Raw genomic sequence first — 18,617 nt, forward strand, 5'->3', positions numbered from 1 at the left:
GCAAGGGGGCCGGCGGCAAGGCTCCGGTGACCATCCAGGCTGTACCTGTGATCGTCCCTCTGGAGCTGATGTCCAGTAGCCAAGAAGCCAATCCATCCTGCACGCAGGTGAGTTCACTTCTTCTCCCCTAAGTCCCTCGTTGCAGTGATCCTGTTGCCAGCAGGACTCACTGTAAAATAAAAAACCTAAGCTAAACTTTTCTAAGCAGCTCTTTAGGAGAGCCACCTAGATTGCACCCTTCTCGGCCGGGCACAAAAATCTAACTGGCTTGGAGGAGGGTCATAGGGGGAGGAGCCAGTGCACACCACCTGATCGGAAAGCTTTACTTTTGTGCCCTGTCTCCTGCGGAGCCGCTATTCCCCATGGTCCTTTCAGGAACCCCAGCATCCACTAGGACGATAGAGAAAACCTAACTGAGGCTTGGAGGAGGGTCATAGGGGGAGGAGCCAGTGCACACCACCTGATCCTAAAGCTTTATTTTTGTGCCCTGTCTCCTGCGGAGCCGCTAATCCCCCATGGTCCTGATGGAGTCCCCAGCATCCACTAGGACGTCAGAGAAATAGCATTTAGAGCCTTATTCAGAGTTGTTAGCAAACCAAAAAAGCACACTAATGGGCAAAACCATGTAAAGTGCAGGTGGGGCAGATATAACATGTGCAGAGAGAGTTAAATTTGGGTGGGGTGTGTTCAAACTTAAATCTAAATTGCAGTGTAAAAATAAAGCAGCCAGTATTTACCCTACACAGAAACAAAATAACCCACCCAAATTAAGGGAGCTTAAGTAGGGCTCAAAAAGAAAGGAGTGCAAAGTTTAAAAAAATATTTATTTCAATTCTGGTACCACAGTGAGATGTATTTTATTTGGAGCATATACCGCTCTGAAGTCCAGATGATGTTAAATGTTATATTCTGATTAAAAAATATATTTTAAAGCCAAATTTGCACTTCAAAATGGTTGATTTTGGAAAAAGAAAATCAGATAACATTACAACTTACCGTAATTAAATTTGCCATCAGAGGCATGATTGCACAAGCCATTTAAAAAAGCTCATAAATGTCAAACCAATGCTAAACCTTTGTAGACTTTAAGGGGTATATGCAATTGCGGTCGAATTCGCGGCAATTTTCGCCGTTTTTTAATTCGACCAAATTCGCCAGGTGAATTCCGGAAGGTGGCTTCCGGAATTCACCATATTCAATGAAAAACGGATTCGCCAGAGTCGCGGGCGAAAATCGGCCGATTTGGCGGATTTTGCCGCGATTTAAAAAAACGGGAAAAACCCGGAAAAAAAATGGCGTGGGGTCCCCCCTCCAAAGCATAACCAGCCTCGGGCTCTTCGAGCTGGTCCTGGTTCTAAAAATGCAGGGGAAAAATTGGGCAGGGATCCCCCGTATTTTTAAAACCAGCACCGGGCTCTGCGCCTGGTGCTGGTGCCAAAAATACGGGGGACAAAAAGAGTAGGGGTCCCCCGTATTTTTAACACCAGCATCGGGCTCCACTAGCTGGACAGATAATGCCACAGCCGGGGGTCACTTTTATACAGCGCCCTGCGGCCGTGGCATTAAATATCCAACTAGTCAACCCTGGCTGGGGTACCCTGGGGGAGTGGGGACCCCTTCAATCAAGGGGTCCCCCCCCCAGCCACCCAAGGGCCAGGGGTGAAGCCCGAGGCTGTCCCCCCCATCCAATGGGCTGCGGATGGGGGGGCTGATAGCCTTTTGTGATAATAAAAAGATATTGTTTTTTCCAGTAGTACTACAAGTCCCAGCAAGCCTCCCCCGCAAGCTGGTACTTGGAGAACCACAAGTACCAGCATGCGGGAGAAAAACGGGCCCGCTGGTACCTGTAGTACTACTGGGGAAAAAATACCCAAATAAAAACAGGAGACACACACCTTGATAGTAAAACTTTATTTCATACGCCGACACACACATACTTACCTATGTTGACACGCCGACTGCCACGGTCTCCGACGATCCGAGGTACCTGTAAAAAAATTATACTCACCTTCCAGCGTCCAGAGGTACATCCAGGTCCAGAGAGATAATCCACGTACTTGGCAAAAAAAAAAAACGAACACCGATCCAGCGGACTAATGAAAGGGGTCCAATGTTTTCACATCAGACCCCTTTCTCCCGAATGCCGGGACATCACGTGACTCCTGTCACTGACGTCCCTTCAGCCAATCAGGAAGCGCTACTTCCGTGGCGCTCACCTGATTCCGTGGCGCCCTGCTGACACATGGGACACCTTTCCACGAATGAGACCTGTCAGTGACAGCTGTCACAGACAGGTCTCTAAGCCAATCAGGAAGCGCAACTTCGTTGCGCTCACCTGATTGGCTGAGCGCTGTCTGTACTGTGACAGCACATCGCAAAGCCGCTCCATTACTTTCAATGGTGGGAACTTTGCGGGTAGCGGTGGGGTCACCCGCCGGTCAGCCGCTGACCGGCGGGTGACCTTACCGCTAGCCGCTAAGTTCCCACCATTGAATATAATGGAGGGAGCTGTGCGATGCGCTGTCACAGTACAGACAGCGCTCAGCCAATCAGGTGAGCGCAACGAAGTTGCGCTTCCTGATTGGCTTAGAGACCTGTCTGTGACAGCTGTCACTGACAGGTCTCATTCGTGGAAAGGTGTCCCATGTGTCAGCATGGGACCCCTTTCAGTCCGGTGGTCGGGTATTTGCGGTTTGTTTTTTTGCCAAGTACGTGGATGTATCTCTGGACCATGGCTGAGGTGAGTATATTGATCTTTTCTTTTCAGGTATCCGTGGATTCTACATGGAGAAGAGGACCGATGTCGGCGTGTGAACATAGGTAAGTATGTGTGTGTCGGTAGTGTGTAATAAAGTTTTACTGTCGACGGTGTGTGTGTCCTGTTTTTATTTGGGTATTTTTTTCCCAGTAGTACTACAGGTACCAGCGGGCCCGTTTTTCTCCCGCATGCTGGTACTTGTGGTTCTCCAAGTACCAGCTTGCGGGGGAGGCTTGCTGGGACTTGTAGTACTACTGGAAAAAACAATATCTTTTTATTATCACAAAAGGCTATCAGCCCCCCCATCCGCAGCCCATTGGATGGGGGGGGACAGCCTCGGGCTTCACCCCTGGCCCTTGGGTGGCTGGGGGGGGGGACCCCTTGATTGAAGGGGTCCCCACTCCCCCAGGGTACCCCGGCCAGGGGTGACTAGTTGGATATTTAATGCCACGGCCGCAGGGCACGGCATAAAAGTGACCCCCGGCTGTGGCATTATCTGTCCAGCTAGTGGAGCCCGATGCTGGTGTTAAAAATACGGGGGACCCCTACTCTTTTTGTCCCCCGTATTTTTGGCACCAGCACCAGGCGCAGAGCCCGGTGCTGGTTTTAAAAATACGGGGGATCCCCTGTCAATTTTTCCCCCGCATTTTTAGAACCAGGACCAGCTCGAAGAGCCCGAGGCTGGTTATGCTTTGGAGGGGGGACCCCACGCCATTTTTTTTATGATTTTACCGTTCCAGCATTAAAAAAAATAAATAAAAAAAAAAAAATATTTTAAAAAATATATAAATAATATTTGTGCCTCCAAAAAAAAAAAAAAAAGTACCTAATCCCTTCTAATATAAATAGATCTGCTATTCCCCCCAAAAAAAACACAAAAAAAAACATGTTTAAAATTTTTTTATTTGTTTTCACCCTCCAAAGTGTGGCGGATTGAAAATGACGAATTTGCTGTCTAAAAGCCCTGCTGTCGAATTTCCAAACTTGAATTGAATATGCTTTGGTCGAATTGCAGCACTTGTATCATTGCAGAAAAGTCGAATTTGCAAAAATTCGAATTTCAAAAAGTCGAATTTTGAAAGTCCGTTTTTTGGTCGGAAAGCACTGAATTGCATAGGCGATTTTTTTTTTTGGTCGAAAATGACCCGAAATTCGACAATTTCGGGAATTCGACCGCAATTGCATATACCCCTAAATAACCAAACTATAATGAAATGTGTGAGATTATAGATGCTTATGTGACGCCATCTTTATGAGGACTGCCATTTCCACACGGTTTTTCCTGTATGCTGTAAGAATGTTAACATAATAGGTTTTATTGCAGATATTAGAGACAGGCTAGCTTGACTGCCTCAGGGAAGTGTGGCTTGTCTACTCTCATAAAATCAATTCACTCTGCAGTTTGCTGCAACAACTGGCAACCGCAGCAATGAAATGGCTCTCTCAAAGAAATTTTGCATAATTGTTCTGTTCCTCTTTCTCCATCAAGAAATGAATTTGTTATGAAATATTGAATCTGAATATTTCTTCACCACGCTGTCCCTGACATACGCGCACGCAGGGGGGGTTTCTGAGTACCTGTAACCCCCTGCCCAACAACCATCAGCGCAGCGGACAAATTATTTTTTTGGTTGCGCAGAGTGCAGGCAGATCTGTCCGTAGCATGGTCTGCTGCCATGAGAATCCTCTTACTAAATGAAGGGTAGCTGCGGTAGCGGGAGAGGGGGGGCAGCAGGCGTCTTTAATATATGAGGCTGCCTCGCTGAGCACTCTCTGTTGTCCTGACAGCTTGCGGGGGATGGGGGGGGGGGGGGGTGCGGAATATCTATAATAAATGATGGTGGCGGCAGTGTTTTATTTACATGTGAAAGAGGTGAATGTGTATATAAGTGTGTTATGTGTACTGTATATGTGTATTTTTATGCTGTGTGTATGCATCCTATATGTGGGTTTATGCAGTGTGTATATGTATGCTGTGTGTGTATGCATCCTATGTGTATGCATGTCCTGGGTGTTTGTAAGTATGCTGGGTGTAGGTATGTTATGTTTATGTGTCTCTCTCACACTCTCTCACACACACACACACACACACACACACACACACACACACACACACACATCTCCTTGTGCCCCAAAAAATAAAAAAAATAAAAAAACAAAAGAGGGTGTATATATGTATGTAGATGTGCGTGTAAAAAGAGTTTTAAAAAAAAAATGTATATATATATATTTATTTATATATTTATTTATACACACACAGAAACCCCCACTGAAAATCCTGCGTTTGCCCCGCCTGATTGCATGCACACATACGCAGGGACGTCTAACTGGTTCAAGGACCTTTTTTGAGTTGCCGCCAAAGCATTTCATATATGAAAAACTAAACCTGGCTATCAATACACATTGTTATATCACCGACAACATCAGGCAACAGGTCAGAGATTGCAGCACGTTTGGTCTCATAGTAAACATGATGCCTTACAATAATATTGATCAAATTTTCATGTGGAAGATCACCAATCTCAATGCCCATGTGATACCATCTGTCATCTAATGGGCCCCAGTGTGAGCTGGCCACTCTAAGTGTCAACTGGCTGGATCTCAATTAACAAGTGTGTGGTCAAATAAGATTGTAATGTTGTGGCTTACCTCTCAGGCTGAACTGCACGAGTCAGTTTTACATATTTGAGCATAAATTTATAGTTTTACTATTTTAAATATGATCGATGAACCACTAGCAAACCTTGAACAGTGAAGATTGACCCTACAACACATTAGGGTTCACTGTTCTAATAAGAACGAGATTTATGGTAAGAACTTACTGTTGTTAAATCTCTTTCTGCGAGGTACACTGGGCTCCACAAGGAATTACATCGGGTTGTAGAGTAGGCTCTTGATCCGAGGCACGAACAGGCTCAAAGCTTTTGACTGTTCCCAAGATGCACAGCGCCGCCTCCTCTATAACCCCGCCTCCATGCCAATGAGCTCAGTTTCGTTAACCAGCCCAATGCAGTAGTAGGTACCAGAGACGACAACCGATCGTAGCCAATTACACCACACACTCACCGCAGGAGAGGGTGTCAGCGGCTATGCCAATACCAACCTAAAAAAGCTAAGTGTGTCAGGGTGGGCACCTTGTGGAGCCCAGTGTACCTCACAGAAAGAGATTTAACAACGGTAAGTTCTTACCATAAATCTCGTTTTCTGCTGCGGGGTACACTGGGCTCCACAAGGAATTATATCGGGGATGTCCCAAAGCAGTTCCTCACGGAAAGGGACGCACTGTAGTGGGCATAAGAACTAGAGATGAGCGGGTTCGGTTTCTCTGAATCCGAACCCGCCAGAACTTCATGTTTTTTTTCACGGGTCCGAGCGACTCGGATCTTCCCGCCTTGCTCGGTTAACCCGAGCGCGCCCGAACGTCATCATGACGCTGTCGGATTCTCGCGAGGCTCGGATTCTATCGCGAGACTCGGATTCTATATAAGGAGCCGCGCGTCGCCGCCATTTTCACACGTGCATTGAGATTGATAGGGAGAGGACGTGGCTGGCGTCCTCTCCATTTAGATTATAAGAGACTGAGAGAGATTTACTGGAGCTGACTAGGAGGAGTACTGTTACTGTAGAAGTGTAGAGACTGAGTGGAGAGAGTTTACTAGTGAGGACAGTGCAGTTTACTTTATAATCCGTTCTCTGCCTGAAAAAAGCGATACACAGCACACAGTGACTCAGTCACATACCATATCTGTGTGCACTGCTCAGGCTCAGGCCAGTGTGCTGCATCATCTATTATCTATATATAATATTATATATATCTGTCTGACTGCTCAGCTCACACAGCTTATAATTGTGGGGGAGACTGGGGAGCACTACTGCAGTGCCAGTTATAGGTTATAGCAGGAGCCAGGAGTACATAATATATTATATAGTGAGTGACCACCAGACACACAGTGCAGTTTATTTAATATATCCGTTCTCTGCCTGAAAAAAGCGATACACACAGTGACTCAGTCAGTCACATACCATATCTGTGTGCACTGCTCAGGCTCAGGCCAGTGTGCTGCATCATCTATTATCTATATATAATATTATATATATCTGTCTGACTGCTCAGCTCACACAGCTTATAATTGTGGGGGAGACTGGGGAGCACTACTGCAGTGCCAGTTATAGGTTATAGCAGGAGCCAGGAGTACATAATATATTATATAGTGAGTGACCACCAGACACACAGTGCAGTTTATTTAATATATCCGTTCTCTGCCTGAAAAAAGCGATACACACAGTGACTCAGTCAGTCACATACCATATCTGTGTGCACTGCTCAGGCTCAGGCCAGTGTGCTGCATCATCTATTATCTATATATAATATTATATATATCTGTCTGACTGCTCAGCTCACACAGCTTATAATTGTGGGGGAGACTGGGGAGCACTACTGCAGTGCCAGTTATAGGTTATAGCAGGAGCCAGGAGTACATAATATATTATATAGTGAGTGACCACCAGACACACAGTGCAGTTTATTTAATATATCCGTTCTCTGCCTGAAAAAAGCGATACACACAGTGACTCAGTCAGTCACATACCATATCTGTGTGCACTGCTCAGGCTCAGGCCAGTGTGCTGCATCATCTATATATATTATATATCTGTCTGACTGCTCAGCTCACACAGCTTATAATTGTGGGGGAGACTGGGGAGCACTACTGCAGTGCCAGTTATAGGTTATAGCAGGAGCCAGGAGTACATATTATATTAAAATTAAACAGTGCACACTTTTGCTGCAGGAGTGCCACTGCCAGTGTGACTGACCAGTGACCTGACCACACTGACCACCAGTATAGTTAGTAGTATACTTATATTGTGATTGCCTGAAAAAGTTAAACACTCGTCGTGTGACTTCACTTGTGTGTTTTTTTTTTTTTTATTCTATAAAAATAAAACTCATTCTGCTGACAGACAGTGTCCAGCAGGTCCGTCATTATATAATATATAATATATACCTGTCCGGCTGCAGTAGTGATATATATATATTTTTTATATCATTTATCATCCAGTCGCAGCAGACACAGTACGGTAGTTCACGGCTGTGGCTACCTCTGTGTCTCTGCACTCGGCAGGCAGTCCGTCCATAATTGTAATACCACCTAACCGTGGATTTTTTTCATTCTTCTTTATACATACATAGTTACATAGACATCTTCTCTTTATCAACCAGTCTATATTAGCTGCAGACACAGTACAGTACGGTAGTTCACGGCTGTGGCTACCTCTGTGTCTGCACTCGGCAGGCAGTCCGTCCATAATTGTATACCACCTAACCGTGGTTTTTTTTCATTCTTCTTTATACATACATAGTTACATAGACATCTTCTCTTTATCAACCAGTCTATATTAGCTGCAGACACAGTACAGTACGGTAGTTCACGGCTGTGGCTACCTCTGTGTCTGCACTCGGCAGGCAGTCCGTCCATAATTGTATACCACCTAACCGTGGATTTTTTTCAGTCTTCTTTATACATACATAGTTACATAGACATCTTCTCTTTATCAACCAGTCTATATTAGCTGCAGACACAGTACAGTACGGTAGTTCACGGCTGTGGCTACCTCTGTGTCTGCAGTCGGCAGGCAGTCCATAATTGTATACTAGTATCCATCTCCATTGTTTACCTGAGGTGCCTTTTAGTTGTGCCTATTAAAATATGGAGAACAAAAATGTTGAGGTTCCAAAATTAGGGAAAGATCAAGATCCACTTCCACCTCGTGCTGAAGCTGCTGCCACTAGTCATGGCCGAGACGATGAAATGCCAGCAACGTCGTCTGCCAAGGCCGATGCCCAATGTCATAGTACAGAGCATGTCAAATCCAAAACACCAAATATCAGAAAAAAAAGGACTCCAAAACCAAAAATAAAATTGTCGGAGGAGAAGCGTAAACTTGCCAATATGCCATTTACCACACGGAGTGGCAAGGAACGGCTGAGGCCCTGGCTTATGTTCATGGCTAGTGGTTCAGCTTCACATGAGGATGGAAGCACTCAGCCTCTCGCTAGAAAAATGAAAAGACTCAAGCTGGCAAAAGCAGCACAGCAAAGAACTGTGCATTCTTCGAAATCCCAAATCCACAAGGAGAGTCCAATTGTGTCGGTTGCGATGCCTGACCTTCCCAACACTGGACGTGAAGAGCATGCGCCTTCCACCATTTGCACGCCCCCTGCAAGTGCTGGAAGGAGCACCCGCAGTCCAGTTCCTGATAGTCAGATTGAAGATGTCAGTGTTGAAGTACACCAGGATGAGGAGGATATGGGTGTTGCTGGCGCTGGGGAGGAAATTGACCAGGAGGATTCTGATGGTGAGGTGGTTTGTTTAAGTCAGGCACCCGGGGAGACACCTGTTGTCCGTGGGAGGAATATGGCCGTTGACATGCCAGGTGAAAATACCAAAAAAATCAGCTCTTCGGTGTGGAGGTATTTCACCAGAAATGCGGACAACAGGTGTCAAGCCGTGTGTTCCCTTTGTCAAGCTGTAATAAGTAGGGGTAAGGACGTTAACCACCTCGGAACATCCTCCCTTATACGTCACCTGCAGCGCATTCATAATAAGTCAGTGACAAGTTCAAAAACTTTGGGTGACAGCGGAAGCAGTCCACTGACCAGTAAATCCCTTCCTCTTGTAACCAAGCTCACGCAAACCACCCCACCAACTCCCTCAGTGTCAATTTCCTCCTTCCCCAGGAATGCCAATAGTCCTGCAGGCCATGTCACTGGCAATTCTGACGAGTCCTCTCCTGCCTGGGATTCCTCCGATGCATCCTTGCGTGTAACGCCTACTGCTGCTGGCGCTGCTGTTGTTGCCGCTGGGAGTCGATGGTCATCCCAGAGGGGAAGTCGTAAGCCCACTTGTACTACTTCCAGTAAGCAATTGACTGTTCAACAGTCCTTTGCGAGGAAGATTAAATATCACAGCAGTCATCCTACTGCAAAGCGGATAACTGAGGCCTTGGCATCCTGGGTGGTGAGAAACGTGGTTCCGGTATCCATCATTACTGCAGAGCCAACTAGAGACTTGTTGGAGGTACTGTGTCCCCGGTACCAAATACCATCTAGGTTCCATTTCTCTAGGCAGGCGATACCGAAAATGTACACAGACCTCAGAAAAAGAGTCACCAGTGTCCTAAAAAATGCAGCTGTACCCAATGTCCACTTAACCACGGACATGTGGACAAGTGGAGCAGGGCAGGGTCAGGACTATATGACTGTGACAGCCCACTGGGTAGATGTATGGACTCCCGCCGCAAGAACAGCAGCGGCGGCACCAGTAGCAGCATCTCGCAAACGCCAACTCTTTCCTAGGCAGGCTACGCTTTGTATCACCGGTTTCCTGAATACGCACACAGCTGAAAACCTCTTACGGCAACTGAGGAAGATCATCGCGGAATGGCTTACCCCAATTGGACTCTCCTGTGGATTTGTGGCATCGGACAACGCCAGCAATATTGTGTGTGCATTAAATATGGGCAAATTCCAGCACGTCCCATGTTTTGCACATACCTTGAATTTGGTGGTGCAGAATTTTTTAAAAAACGACAGGGGCGTGCAAGAGATGCTGTCGGTGGCCAGAAAAATTGCGGGACACTTTCGGCGTACAGGCACCACGTACAGAAGACTGGAGCACCACCAAAAACTACTGAACCTGCCCTGCCATCATCTGAAGCAAGAAGTGGTAACGAGGTGGAATTCAACCCTCTATATGCTTCAGAGGTTGGAGGAGCAGCAAAAGGCCATTCAAGCCTATACAATTGAGCACGATATAGGAGGTGGAATGCACCTGTCTCAAGTGCAGTGGAGAATGATTTCAACGTTGTGCAAGGTTCTGATGCCCTTTGAACTTGCCACACGTGAAGTCAGTTCAGACACTGCCAGCCTGAGTCAGGTCATTCCCCTCATCAGGCTTTTGCAGAAGAAGCTGGAGGCATTGAAGAAGGAGCTAAAAGGGAGCGATTCCGCTAGGCATGTGGGACTTGTGGATGCAGCCCTTAATTCGCTTAACAAGGATTCACGGGTGGTCAATCTGTTGAAATCAGAGCACTACATTTTGGCCACCGTGCTCGATCCTAGATTTAAAGCCTACCTTGGATCTCTCTTTCCGGCAGACACAAGTCTGCTGGGGTTGAAAGACCTGCTGGTGACAAAATTGTCAAGTCAAGCGGAACGCGACCTGTCAACATCTCCTCCTTCACATTCTCCCGCAACTGGGGGTGCGAGGAAAAGGCTCAGAATTCCGAGCCCACCCGCTGGCGGTGATGCAGGGCAGTCTGGAGCGACTGCTGATGCTGACATCTGGTCCGGACTGAAGGACCTGACAACGATTACGGACATGTCGTCTACTGTCACTGCATATGATTCTCTCAACATTGATAGAATGGTGGAGGATTATATGAGTGACCGCATCCAAGTAGGCACGTCACACAGTCCGTACTTATACTGGCAGGAAAAAGAGGCAATTTGGAGGCCCTTGCACAAACTGGCTTTATTCTACCTAAGTTGCCCTCCCACAAGTGTGTACTCCGAAAGAGTGTTTAGTGCCGCCGCTCACCTTGTCAGCAATCGGCGTACGAGGTTACATCCAGAAAATGTGGAGAAGATGATGTTCATTAAAATGAATTATAATCATTTCCTCCGCGGAGACATTGACCAGCAGCAATTGCCTCCACAAAGTACACAGGGAGCTGAGATGGTGGATTCCAGTGGGGACGAATTGATAATCTGTGAGGAGGGGGATGTACACGGTGATATATCGGAGGGTGAAGATGAGGTGGACATCTTGCCTCTGTAGAGCCAGTTTGTGCAAGGAGAGATTAATTGCTTCTTTTTTGGGGGGGGTCCAAACCAACCCGTCATATCAGTCACAGTCGTGTGGCAGACCCTGTCACTGAAATGATGGGTTGGTTAAAGTGTGCATGTCCTGTTTTGTTTATACAACATAAGGGTGGGTGGGAGGGCCCAAGGACAATTCCATCTTGCACCTCTTTTTTCTTTTCTTTTTCTTTGCATCATGTGCTGATTGGGGAGGGTTTTTTGGAAGGGACATCCTGCGTGACACTGCAGTGCCACTCCTAGATGGGCCCGGTGTTTGTGTCGGCCACTAGGGTCGCTAATCTTACTCACACAGTCAGCTACCTCATTGCGCCTCTTTTTTTCTTTGCGTCATGTGCTGTTTGGGGAGGGTTTTTTGGAAGGGACATCCTGCGTGACACTGCAGTGCCACTCCTAGATGGGCCCGGTGTTTGTGTCGGCCACTAGGGTCGCTAATCTTACTCACACAGCTACCTCATTGCGCCTCTTTTTTTCTTTGCGTCATGTGCTGTTTGGGGAGGGTTTTTTGGAAGGGCCATCCTGCGTGACACTGCAGTGCCACTCCTAGATGGGCCCGGTGTTTGTGTCGGCCACTAGGGTCGCTAATCTTACTCACACAGCTACCTCATTGCGCCTCTTTTTTTCTTTGCGTCATGTGCTGTTTGGGGAGGGTTTTTTGGAAGGGACATCCTGCGTGACACTGCAGTGCCACTCCTAGATGGGCCCGGTGTTTGTGTCGGCCACTAGGGTCGCTTATCTTACTCACACAGCGACCTCGGTGCAAATTTTAGGACTAAAAATAATATTGTGAGGTGTGAGGTATTCAGAATAGACTGAAAATGAGTGTAAATTATGGTTTTTGAGGTTAATAATACTTTGGGATCAAAATGACCCCCAAATTCTATGATTTAAGCTGTTTTTTAGTGTTTTTTGAAAAAAACACCCGAATCCAAAACACACCCGAATCCGACAAAAAAAATTCGGTGAGGTTTTGCCAAAACGCGTTCGAACCCAAAACACGGCCGCGGAACCGAACCCAAAACCAAAACACAAAACCCGAAAAATTTCAGGCGCTCATCTCTAATAAGAACCCGGCGTCTAAAGGAAGCATCCTGAGAAGCGGCGGTATCGAAGGCATAGAACCTTATAATCATGTTCCCTGAGGACCACGTAGCCGCCTTGCACAACTGTTCAAGGGTCGCACCACGGTGGGCCGCTCAAGAAGGTCCAACCAACCAAGTAGAATGGGCCTTAATGGTAGCAGGAGCTGGACGACCAGCCTGTACATAAGCATGTGCAATCACCATTCTAATCCATCTAGCCAGAGTCTGCTTGGAAGCAGGCCAGCCACACTTGTGAAAACCAAACAACACAAAAAGAGAATCGGATTTCCTTACAGAGGAAGTTCTCTTCACATAGATACGGAGAGCCCATACCACATCCAAAGACTGTTCTTTGGGAGACATCTCAGGAGAATTAAAGGCCGGAATCACAATCTCCTGGTTAAGGTGGAAAGAAGACACCACTTTAGGCAGATAACCAGGCCGCGTCCGAAGAACCGCCCGGTCACGATGAAATATCAAATACGGAGACATGCAGGATAAGGCACTCAAGTCAGAGTCCCTTCTAGCTGTAGCAATAGCCAGCAAGAATAGGACCTTAAGGGAAAGCCACTTAAGGTCAGCAGAGGCAAGAGGCTCAAACAGAGACAATTGCAAGGCCTCCAAAATGACCGACAAGTCCAAAAGGGCCACAGGAGGCACATAAGGAGGCTGAATCCTGAGTGAATGTATGGACATCAAGTAGGGTGGCAATCTTTCTCTGAAACCAAACCGACAAGGCAGAAATGTGAACCTTGAGGGAGGCCAGATGCAGGCCTAAGTCCAGGCCATGTTGTAGGAAGGCCAACAGTTTGGCCGTGCTAAACTTGAAAACGTCATCGTTGTGAGATGCACACCAAGTAAAGTAAGCATTCCAGACCCTAAGGTAAATCCGAGCGGAAGCTGGCTTACGGGCCTTCAACATAGTTTGAATGACCGCCTCAGAAAAACCCTTGGACCTCAGGACAGAAGCTTCAAGAGCCATGCCGTCAAAGACAGTCGGGCTGAGTCCTGGAAAACACAAGGGCCCTGAACGAGGAGGTCTGGTCGTTGTGGAAGTAGAAGGGGACAATCTAGCGAGAGGCCCTGTAGATCAGAGAACCAGTGCCGTCTAGGCAACGCTGGAGCTAGCAGAAGTAGGTTTCCTCCTTCTTGCTTGAACTTCTGTATTACTCTGGGCAGGAGTAACACCGGAGGGAACACGTATGGCAGCCAAAAGTTCCATGAGATTGACAGAGCATCCACGAACGCTGCTTGAGGATCCCTTGTCCTTGCTCCGAAGACCGGAACCTTGTGATTGTGTTGAGACGCCATCAGGTCCAGATCTGGGAGGCCCCACTTGTCCACGAGAAGTTGAAACACCTCCGGATGTAGGCTCCATTCTCCGGCGTGCATGTCCTGACGACTGAGATAGTCCGCCTCCCAGTTCAGAACGCCCGGAATGAACACTGCTAATATGGCCGGCAGATGGCGTTCTGCCCACTGAAGAATCAGTGATACTTCCCTCATTGCCATTCGGCTTCGAGTGCCACCCTGATGATTTATGTATGCCACCGTGGTGGCGTTGTCCGATTGTAACAGGTCTGTTCTGTTCTGTATGAGATGCTGGGCCAGTGTCAATGCATTGAACACTGCCCGCAGTTCCAGAATATTTATCGGAAGTAGAGCCTCCTCCTTGGTCCACCGACCCTGAAGAGAGTGTTGTTCCAACACCGCGCCCCAACCCCTCAGACTGGCATCCGTTGTCAGTAGGACCCAGTCGGATATCCAGAACGGACGGCCCCTGCTCAATTGATGGTCCTGCAGACACCAGCTCAGTGACAGGCGGACCTCCGGAGATAATGAGATCATGTGAGATCTTATCCGGTGAGGCAGGCCGTCCCACTTAATCAGAATTAACTTCTGCAGAGGGTGAGAGTGGAACTGAGCATACGCCACCATGTTGAAAGCCGACACCATGAGACCTAGCACTTGCATTGCCGAATGAATCGACACTCGCGGACGAGATAGGAAGCATCGAATCCTGTCCTGAAGCTCCAGGACTTTCTCCTGAGACAGGAACAACCATTGGTTGTGAGTGTCCAATAACGCTCCCAGATGTAACATGCTCGGAGCAGGAACCAGGGAGGACTTTTTTCCAGTTGATCAGCCATCCGTAGGCTGTCATGCATTGGACCGTCAGATTGAGATGACACAGTTCTGGTGAATTTGCCAGGATCAACAAATCGTCCAAGTACGGTAGGATCCTGACCCCTTGACGGCGGAGTGTAGCCATCATGACCGCCATTACTTTGGTGAAAACTCGGGGAGCCATTGTCAAACCAAAGGGTAATGCTCGAAATTGGTAATGAAGGTTGCCCACTGCAAACCGCAGGTACTGTTGATGAGAAACCGCAATAGGAATATGCAGGTAGGAATCCTGTATGTCCAGGGAGACCATATAGTCCTCAGGCTCCATGGCCAGAACAATAGAGCGCAGAGTTTCCATACAAAACTTGGAGACCCGCACATGCTTGTTTAAGGACTTCAGATTGAGAATGGGCCACGAGGACCTGTTCGGTTTCGGGACTAGAGAACAGCATGGAATAGTACCCCTTGCCTCTCTGAGCCAGAGGCACCTGTACCACCACTCCTGTGACCAGGAGGGAATGTACCACTGTGGGGGACGATTCTTGTAGGGTAAGGCGTAACCTCGAGCGACGACTTCCCTCGACAAGGCATCTGAAGTGGTCTTCAACCATTCCTGGGCAAAACCTAGAAGTCGGCACCCCACCCTGGGATCCACCAGAGGGAGGCCCGCCTCGTCATGCGTCAAGCTTGTCAGTTTTGGAAGCACGCTTTGGTCTGGGCTTGTTTGGTCTGAAAGCACGAGCTTGTTTTGGGTATGCCTGACCTTTTGCTTTACCTGGAGTACGAAAGGGCCGAGGGAAAGTACTTTAAGCCTTCTGTGCGGAAGGAGCCGTACTAGGCAGGCAAGCTGTTTTAGCTGGTGCCAGATCAGCCACAATCTTATTTAGGTCTTCTCCAAAGAGAATGTCTCCTTTGAAAGGAAGCACCTCCAGGGTTTTCTTTGAATCCAAATCCACCGACCAGGATCTCAACCAAAGGATACGTCTGGCCAAGACGGACGCAGTAGCAGCCTTGGCCACAAGCACCCCGGCATCGGAGGCCGCCTCCTTAAGGTACAAAGAAGCCGTGGCAATATATAAGAGACATTGTCGAGCATGCTCAGACGCGTCGGCAGACAGTTCCGCCTCGAGTTCCTGAGCCCATGCCTCAACAGCTTCAGCAGCCCAAGTCGCTGCAATTGTTGGCCTATGCACAGCCCCCGTTAGGGTATAAATCGCTTTTAAACAGCCCTCCACACGTCTATCCGTCGGTTCCTTCAGAGAGGTGACGGTAGATACTGGCAGAGCAGAGGAAACAACCATACGCGCCACATGAGAATCTACAGGCGGTGGGGTTTCCCAATTTTTACACACCTCCGCAGAGAGAGGATAGCGAGCCAACAGTCTCTTATTCTGTGCAAACTTTGTCCCCGGATTTTCACAGGATTCCTGATGTATGTCAACCAGGTGTTTAGAGTAGGGTAAAACCTGTTTAACCACCTTCTTACGCTTAAACCTATTCGGTTTCTTGGAGACAGTTTCAGGCTCAGAATCATCAGACACTTGAAGAATGAGCCGAATCGCTTCAATCAAATCTGGGACATCCACGGATGACTTTCCTTCCCCATTTGAAACGTCAGCGTCAGTGTGGTCAGTATATGCACCTTCCTCCTCAGAGGACGTGTCGGTTAAAGCCGTGGATTGGGAGGAGGTAATGGCCCATTTAGAAGACGATTAAGTCTTAGGCGGGCGAGAGTGAGACTTAGATTTAGGCATAGATTGGTTCAAATGCTGCAGCTGAGTGGAAAGCTGATCCGCCCATGGAGGGTTCACGGCAGGGACCATAAACTGCTGTAGTGGCACAGGTGGTCCCACAGGGGGCGTCAATTTAGTCACAAGCCTTCTTAGCAATGTGGAGAATGTAGCCTAAGGCAGATCCTGTGATGCCCCAAGCGCTACTGACCCACTGGGGGGTAATGAACCCCCTGAACCTGAACTCTCAACTGCTAAATTATCCTCCGTTGCGTCAGCGGCCTCACTACCATGCAGTGTGGGAGAGGCCCCAATGTCGTTGCCACGTGTAGCAGACATAACTATGTACACAATAATGGGCAACCCGGTACAAGGTGTAGCAGCACTATACCTAGCAAGAGCTCTCAGACGGCACAGACCGGAGGTTCAATAGATACAGAATATATGGTGACTATAAATCACAAGCAAAAATACCCCGACAGTATATCTTGTGATATAATCCTACATTGAAAATAGAAAAACCTGAAACACTTGGCCCCCTCAGGTATAGCAATATAGGAATAGCACGCTGAGTGAAATACCCTTCAATAAGGCATCCACGCAGCAGCTACATGCACACACACAGATATATTGTCACAAGTGTACCATGCAGAAATGATGTACCATAAACTGCACTGGACTAGCAATACAAAGTAATACTCAGTATGGCTATATGTGATAACTATAGATATAACAAACACAGTAAGCACTGGATGTTTATCACAGGGTGTTTGTACCACACAACCCTAAAGGTATGCACTCTTTCTTAACTAACACAGTCCCAGTGACAGGTGGAATACTCAAGTGTCCTGTAGGAAGCACAGCACTGGCAGTCAGGCAGTTCCACAGAGGAGGATTTGCCCCAGAAATCCAAGAAACAGCAAGGCTCAAGCTGTAATGGCCGCTGACCAGGAGTGAAGGAGAAGGAGGCAGCTCCAGGGCGGGAACATTGTAAAAATGGCGCCCTGGGGCTGGGGGGAGGGGCCTCAGGTCTGGCCTGCTCCCCCTGCTGGCATCCCCACCGGGTGTGCGGGCAGAACAAAAAACGGGGGAATTGTACTAAATCCCCCTGACCTGTGCCCAAGACAATACCCTGGTGGCTAGTGGAGCAAGCTGCCCAGTAATCAGTGCGCGCGCGACCCGCTGGATCGCGGTAAAGTGCGGCACAGGAGCCCTTTACCTCCAACTTGTCTGCGGCCCCGCGATCCCAGAGACAGCGGCGTGTGTGTGACTCAGTTAGGAAGAAGCCTTAGTCTCCGCTGCAGTGACCCGGCAACCCCGGCGCGGGAATATACAGCGCCGCTGGGGGTGATGGAACTGCAAGTTGAAAAGTCTCTAAGACTTTACTAGCAGCAGCCCTTGAAGTCTTCAAACAGAATCCACTGTTCAGTCTTTAAAATTACTTTGAAAAACGCTGCTTAAGGCAGCCACCTGTAAAGTGCCTGCATACTGCAAGGCATCAACTTACAAACTGAGCTCACTGGCATGGAGGCGGGGTTATAGAGGAGGAAGCGCTGTGCATCTTGGGAACAGTCAAAAGCTTTGAGCCTGTTGGTGCCTCGGATCAAGATCCTACTCTACACTCCGATTTAATTCCTTGTGGAGCCCACTGTACCCCGCAGCAGAAAGAAAAAAAAATTACATTCTGCTAATTAAAAGTGAACACTGAAATATGAAACTGAACACAAGCTACGTTATTTTGTTGAAACATGGTCTGCTGAAAAATGTTATGTGAAAGTATTAATAGTCATTGAATCTGTTCAATTCAATAATATCTCAAACTGTTTCAACGTTTTTGAATTTAACTATTCCTGAAACTTGAATTACAAAAACGTGGATCTGATTTTAACAATTACATGAAAATATTGTTCATCTAGAAACACAGATATTGATCAAGGTCTGCCATGTAACATGAAAATATTGTTCATCTAGAAACACAGATATTGATCAAGGTCTGCCATGTATTATCAGATTATTTTTGAAACATACAGGACCTCATT

General features: G+C 47.6%; 1 protein-coding gene across 7 annotated transcripts in view; it reads right to left on the minus strand.

Annotated features, from left to right (window-relative positions):
• The window catches only part of MAP4K3 (mitogen-activated protein kinase kinase kinase kinase 3), a 691,402-nt gene that overhangs the window by 367,062 nt on the left and 305,723 nt on the right, over window positions 1–18,617 (minus strand). The gene's annotated exons all lie outside the window — the stretch shown is intronic.

Source organism: Pseudophryne corroboree, chromosome 4 (assembly GCF_028390025.1).
Source record: "Pseudophryne corroboree isolate aPseCor3 chromosome 4, aPseCor3.hap2, whole genome shotgun sequence".
Lineage (NCBI taxonomy): Eukaryota > Metazoa > Chordata > Amphibia > Anura > Myobatrachidae > Pseudophryne > Pseudophryne corroboree.